This window comes from Rhinopithecus bieti, unplaced genomic scaffold, assembly GCF_001698545.2.
Source record: "Rhinopithecus bieti isolate Rb0 unplaced genomic scaffold, ASM169854v2 scaffold_72, whole genome shotgun sequence".
Lineage (NCBI taxonomy): Eukaryota > Metazoa > Chordata > Mammalia > Primates > Cercopithecidae > Rhinopithecus > Rhinopithecus bieti.
Window position 1 is genome coordinate 48,017 of NW_016803042.1, and position 6,999 is coordinate 55,015.

Genomic DNA, 6,999 nt, shown 5'->3' on the forward strand with positions numbered 1-6,999 from the left:
GGGAATATTAAAACAGGTAAGAAATTGTCCTTGCCTTGTAAAAGCTTATCATTTGGGGGGTGTGACAGACCATCACAGAGCAATGTGGAAAGTTTTACAATAGAAGTATTCCTAAGTTACCATGGGTGCCCTGAATTGGACAAGTAACCCAGCCAGAGAGTAAAAAAAGAGACAGAATTGTTATGTTTTACATGGGAATACTCCTATTCTGAATCTTAAAGGTATGTGGGGGATGCACATTCCAAGCAGAGGTAAAACATAGGCAGAAGGAAATGAGTAAAGGGAGAAACCTCTGGTACGTGTAGAAAACAATAGACTAGATTGTGGTTGCTAGAACATAAAGCGTGAGAAAGAGAGTGCTGACAGATAAATGGAGAGGGGATTAAGGTCAGATCATGGAGGACCTCATACATCATCTTAAAAACCTTTAGCTTGATTCTGCAATTGATGGCGAGAACACGTGAAGAATTTTAGACTAGAAAGTACCAAGATCAGCATTACATTTTAGATGTGGCTTTAGATTAAAAGAGGATAAAAGGCAGGGATAAGATGCAGTCAAGGAAACTAGATTGAAGACTGCTGTGATAACCCAGGCATGAGACGATAGGAACCTAAATGAAACACGTAAAATAAAAAGTGAGTAATATTAGAGAAATAATGTGTTTATTCATTTAATGAATGTCTCTTAAACATGCTTTACGTGATAGACACTCTTATGGGCACAGGAACACTGAGCAAAAAAAAAGCAAAAATCCCTAGCTTAATGGAACTTCCAAGAAAATGTTAAAGTTCTTCCAGATCTATGGATAATACTGATTTACTTGCGCAACCAAAGGTTAACCTTCACAAGATTTTTGGCCCAGTCCTAAAACATAGCCTTTGTCAGAAGAGAAAACAGGAGACAAGAAGTCAAAGTCCTCATGCACGGTGTCCTAAATCTTGAAGGACCTAGTTCTTGGAGAATACTAATTCAAAGAAACCACCTCATTAATGCACCTCTTTGATGAATATAAATAACTTCCACAGATCTCTGAAACACCTTTAACATTTTCATCTTTTGGAAATACAGCAGTTACCTCCCAGCTTGCTTTTCTTAGCAATTTTGATGGTGCGGTGATGTCAGGATATAGCATTATTATTTACCTAGGCTGTGCACTGATCATTCCATTTTTTCATAAAAATAAGGCCCATGGAAATTCTTCGGGACCACTTACAAATATGGTGTATTCACTCAACTTTGCAACTTTTGAAATATCTGTTACCCTCAGCTCTAATTTTAAAACCTTTTGAGATATGTTACCCTCAGCTCTAATTCTGAGATATCTGTTGCCCTCAGCTCTAATTTTAAAAGTTGCTTTTAAATTAAATATAAAATAAATATGATATTTAATAGTAAAATCATAGTTTTACTAACTCAGAAAGTTTTTAAAGCAGTTTTACACATTTGCTTCCTTACTCTGTTTTAAAGCAATAAGAACCTGGAAACACTTCAGACTGTTAACTAAGGTTAAAGTATTTATGGGAGAGCCTGTCTTTGAATTACTACATAATAGCAACTTTCCTATCATACAACACCTGGCAAAGCAACTTTTTCCTACGTCTTCTACTCTGAATAGGTAATCAGCTTTTTCTAGTGCTTGCTCTACCACTAACTAGCTTGATAACCATGATAAAAGAGATAATTTCCTAATTTGGAAATGGAGTAATTGAATAACAACATTCCCTTCAGCAAGGTGATTCTAGATTGTGTGATTAAAAAGAACAATTTTCAAACCAGACATTGTATTCCAGAGACAAGAGGGTATTAATCAAAAAATAAATGTTTTAAACCAATTAAAATATCTAGACCAGACAAAACAAATCCCAATATATCAAATATATCAATGTTATAGATAAGAAATATGGCTCCTAGAACCCTGAGACATGCAAAGTCTCTGTTTTTTAAAATGGTAGATGCAGATGAAGGTAGTGGTTTTCTTGACAACTTTCTTTTTTATTATTATTATTTATAGTAAACTTTATTTTCACTGATATTTCACTTAACATAATTTCAAAATCAGTCTGTGGTCTAAGATGAGCAAAAGAACAGATACTCTACTTTTTCACACTGTTCCTCAGAGCACGGAATGGGGTTTCACGGTTCTCAATGTCAACACCTAACATTTTACTCTTGAGATTTACCTATAGATACAGAAAGAAGAGATAACATCGATACACAAGAATCGATCTCTATGAGGGTCTCCATAAGCTCATGTTACATCCTCATTATAACCTCTGTAGGGTTATAATGGTAACAACTGATTTTCCACCCCTCCGCCAAGGTTGGTGTCTTTTTTTTTTTTTAGGTAAAATGTCAGATGCAAAAATACTGCACTTATTTCTGTTAATACATTGAAAACAGTGGAAGATGCAGATTTTTAATCCTTCATGAGTCCAAGCTGGAACATGACTTCTGCTAATCAGATGTCATCAACATACGAACTCCAACTTTGGCGGCCATCAGCAAACTGGCACCTGCAATTAAACCTACAGACATGACTTTTCCATAGTAGTAGGATCTCAATCCCATAACACCAACAAAAGTAACAGATGTAGCAGCTAGGAAAAGCCAAACGTTCCTTGGATCCTGAGACATCGGTAAGAACCCAAGCCAGCTAGGCTGCCGAAGAGCAGCCCTGCAGCCAGGGACGGCACCCTGCCTGTTTTTACATAGCCAACGATCCCACCAGAAACAACCAGTGCTGTGTAGCCAAAGCCAAACCAATGCAAAGGCACTAATGGGAAGGGGCTCTTCTCCATTCCTCTCTTCTCAGTCCAGAAAAGAGAACAAGAATCATACTCTCCAAGGATCCGCACGGATCTCCCGAAGGCCCGCGCGGTCCACAAGCGTGCACAAGCCGCGAGGCACAGTAGCCAGGTCGCCCTTGACAACTTTCTAATTTTCTTCTTGGCTATTGAGTGTTTCAATTTTTTTCTCCATTTAGGAGTTAATTTGGGTAACATATTTCCTGGGAAACCATCCATTTCAAGGAGCTTTTTATATCTATTAACATCGATTTTGAAAACCATTTTCTTGTAGCCCCATTAATGATGTCTACATTGGTGGGTCAATCCCTGTCCTCACCCAGAAGTGTATGTATTTATGCTTTCCCCTCTTCCCACCACCCTCTTGATGAGGCTAAGTGGAAAGGTACCTATTTGAATAGGTTTATTTTGTTATTATTGTATTAAATCTCCTGGACATATCAGTTCTACTATTTTTGTATTTCTAATCTATTAATTTATGTTTTCATCTTTATTCACTCGCTTCTTCCTTTTGCTTTCTTGAACACATTTTCTCAATATTTTATACTGAATTTTCAATATCCTGTACTGAATAATTATTACTCTCTTTTCTTTAGATTTATGTTTAGTTTACTTTCAAAATATTCTACAATTTCAGTTTTATTTTTTATTTGACCTAAGAGTTGGTTAAAGTTACTGTTCCATTTGTTTTTACTTTTGATAGGTATATCTAGTTTTACTAAACTATATTAAGAAATTATGGTTTCTACTTTCTAGAATTTATTGAGATTTTCTTTGTAGGTTCATTTTCAATGTAGGTTCATAAAAGGTGATGCTTCCATGGCATAAAAATTTTTATAACGTATCTATTAATTATATTATATTATATTATATTATATTATAAGAAGCTGGAGATGTGGGTGTTGGCTCCTGATATCATCTTTAATTTGGTCAAAAATATGCTGTGCTGCTTGCCATGATCTTTGGATATTATAATAATTAAGTCTTTCCAAATTTTGGCATCAATAATGCTTTCTGTTCTATTAGTGTTCCTTTCTCTGAGGTATCTGGGGTTTTTTCATTTTGTTTTGTGTTATTTTGTAAGTGAGGGATTAGAAAAGATTGTATTTACTGGAGAAAAATCATGTATTTCCAAAAAAAAAATAAAGGAGATAAACAAGGGTCATATCCCAATTTAATAAAAAAAAGAAAAAGCCCCATAATTAATTACTTACTTTTTCCTAGTCTAAAAGCTTTGATTACTACTAAGTTCAAGACAGGTAAGCAGAACTGACATATTTCGCAAAGTTATCTATCTTTGTTGAAAGGTGCTTTCTGATGACTCTACCTAGTTTGGACTTTTCTAAAGAATAATCGTTTTTCGGCCAGAGGCGGTGCCTCATGCCTGTAACTCCCAGCACTTTGGGAGGCGCGAGGTGGGCAGATTAACCTGAGGTGCAGGGAAAGGTTCGAGAGCGCAGCCTGGCAACATGGCGAAAGCGCCATCTCTAGCTAAAACTACAAAAAATTAGCGGGTGTGTAGCAGCGGCACCTTTAATCCAGCTAGCCTTGGGAGGGCTGAGGCAGGAAGAATCATGTGAACGCTGGGAGGCAGAGGTTGCAGTGAGCCAAGATCGCGCATTACAGCTTGCCTGACAAGAGGGGCGAAACTCCAACTCAAAAAAAAAAAAAAAAAAAAAACAAAAAGAATAACAATGTTTTTCTCTCCTATGAAGTGAAAATGTAAAGTTTAATTCAATAACCTATTTCTTCCTTTACTATTTATTCATCAGTAATTTGTCATAAAATAACTGCTACTGACATTATAATCCTTTTCTGTATTTTCTTAGTGAAATTGACTTTTTTTTGGTTCGGGCTGGCAAGAATCCATTCACCCGAATGCTCATGGCAGTGGCCAGTTTTCACTTGGAGATCCACACCTCTCTATTTCAGTCCACCCGACTCTCCTGCTGAATCTAGACGTACCATTGACCTAGGATGAGCCCCTGGTGACAATGCTGTGTAGGAATGCTATCCTGGGTTCAAATGTATCCCCTCAAAATTCACGTGTTGAAGTCTTGACCCTCGGTACCACAGAAAGTCACTGCATTTAAAGATGAGCCTTTTCACAGGTATACATACATAACAAACCTGCACGTTATGCACATGTACCCTAGAACTTAAAGTATAATAATAATAAAAAAAGATGAGCCTTTTACAGTAATTAAGGTTAAATGAGGTCATTATGATAGGCCCTAATTTATTATGACTGTCATCCTTATTTAAAAAGGTGAGATTAGTACACAGACACACAGAGGAATGACCACGTAAGGACACAATGCATAAGCAAGCCAAAGAGATAGGCTTCAGAAGAACACAGTCTGTGGCATTTTTTATGGCGGTCCTAGCAGACTAACACAAATGGGTATGTGACCCAAATCAGGCTAATGAGTACCAATAGAATTCAACTCTGGAAATGAATATTCTTCACTACTGCATTTGGATGTTTTTCACTGCTAAACTTAAAGAATGTTTTTCACCACTGCACCACATTTTTACAACTGCATTGTGATTCAAAGGCTTGGGCTGCTGCTGCCCTCCTACCACGATGGAGCTATGCCTGTCAGAAAATGTAACCAACATTTAGAGCTGAAGGACGCATTATAAAAGAAATAACACAATGCTGTCATTTGAGCCCCTGAGTTAAGGTGAAACTGAAATTGCATCTATTCAGGAATTTCAATTTTATGAGTCAAGAAAATCTCTTTTGTAATAATCTGAATTGAGTTTTCTGTCTTTGTAGCTAATAGAGTCTTAACTAATATATTTAATATACAAGAATTCTGAGCCAAAAATTGTCAAACTCACAGACTGGTTTTTTTTGAAATGGCAATTGCATTGAAATAATACAGTCCTATGGAAAGATGCCATGATCCCTATTTATAGGAAAATAATATCTCCCGAAAACCAATTGTATAGGAAAATTCCTTGAAAGATTCATTCATTCTATAAAAGTCATTTCTTCTGGAAAGTATAACTGTTTTAGGTTGGAAGAGTTGTGTAGAGTTTAAGCTTTCACTTTATATACTCTTGCATTGTTTTGTTCTTTACAACAAACACTATTTTAATAATATTTTCAAACAATAAAATGCATAATTTATAAATAAAAGGAAGTCATTCTGAAATCCTGAGTGGTGAAAATTGATTTCTTGTAAATGCTTTAAATAACAGACTATAGTACTAAATACCTAGTTTTCCCCAAGAAATTAAAGTTAATAATCATTCTGCACCATAAGAAAACAAGAAAAATAAAACTAAGGCAAATGCCCAGTTGATTTTGACATAAATAATTAAGAAACCATCCTTAACATGGAAGCTTTCATGTTTTTCAATCTTATGTAGACCACATTCAATCTACATGCCAGTTACCCACCAAAACACACTCCATTTCACTCAATCTAAACTTGTTCAGAAATGAAAAACACCAACATACACAAAAGAACTTCTATTTTTTAATTTTTAAGTGGGTTCAAAGACGTAACATTTTCTCGTGAGCAACATGATGTTGTATATATATATGGCATGAAAAATATGAAGAATTTAAAATTTGGGGATTATATACAGTAATGTCCATATATATAAAATACATAGCATGTTTTAAAATCAATTAGAAGGATAGTATAGTATAATTTGTATATTTAAGCAATAAAGAATTCTAACTTTTTACTTTTTGGAAATTGAAACACATGCCTAGGGCGGAGCAAGATGGCTGAATAGGAACAGCTCTAGTTTCCAACTCCCAGCGCGAGCGACATAGAAGACACGTGATTTCTGCATTTTCAAGGCAGGTACTGGGTTCATCTCACTAGGGAGTGCCGGACAATCGGTGCTGGTCAGCCACTGCAGCCTGACCAGCGAGAACTGAAGCAGGGCGAGGCATCGCCTCACCTGGGCAGCGGAAGGGGGAAGGGAATCCTTTTTCCTAGCCAGGGGAACTGAGACACACAACACCTGGAAAATTGGGTAACTCCCACCCCAATACTGTGCTTTAAGCAAACGGGGCACACCAGGAGATTATATCCCACACCTGGCCGGGAGGGTCCCACGCCCACGGAGCCTCCCTCATTGCTAGCACAGCAGTCTGCCATCTAACCGCAAGGCAGCAGCGAGGCTGAGGGAGGGGCGCCCACCATTACTGAGGCTTAAGTAGGTAAA

The 6,999-nt window shown here is 36.8% G+C and overlaps 1 pseudogene across 1 annotated transcript; it reads right to left on the reverse strand.

Annotated features, from left to right (window-relative positions):
* Nucleotides 1-1,999: 1,999 nt before the first annotated feature.
* On the reverse strand, nucleotides 2,000-2,852 carry LOC108538057 (transmembrane protein 14B pseudogene; annotated as a pseudogene). Its single transcript, XR_001887998.1, has one exon. The product of XR_001887998.1 is annotated as a transmembrane protein 14B pseudogene (transcript).
* Nucleotides 2,853-6,999: the final 4,147 nt, after the last annotated feature.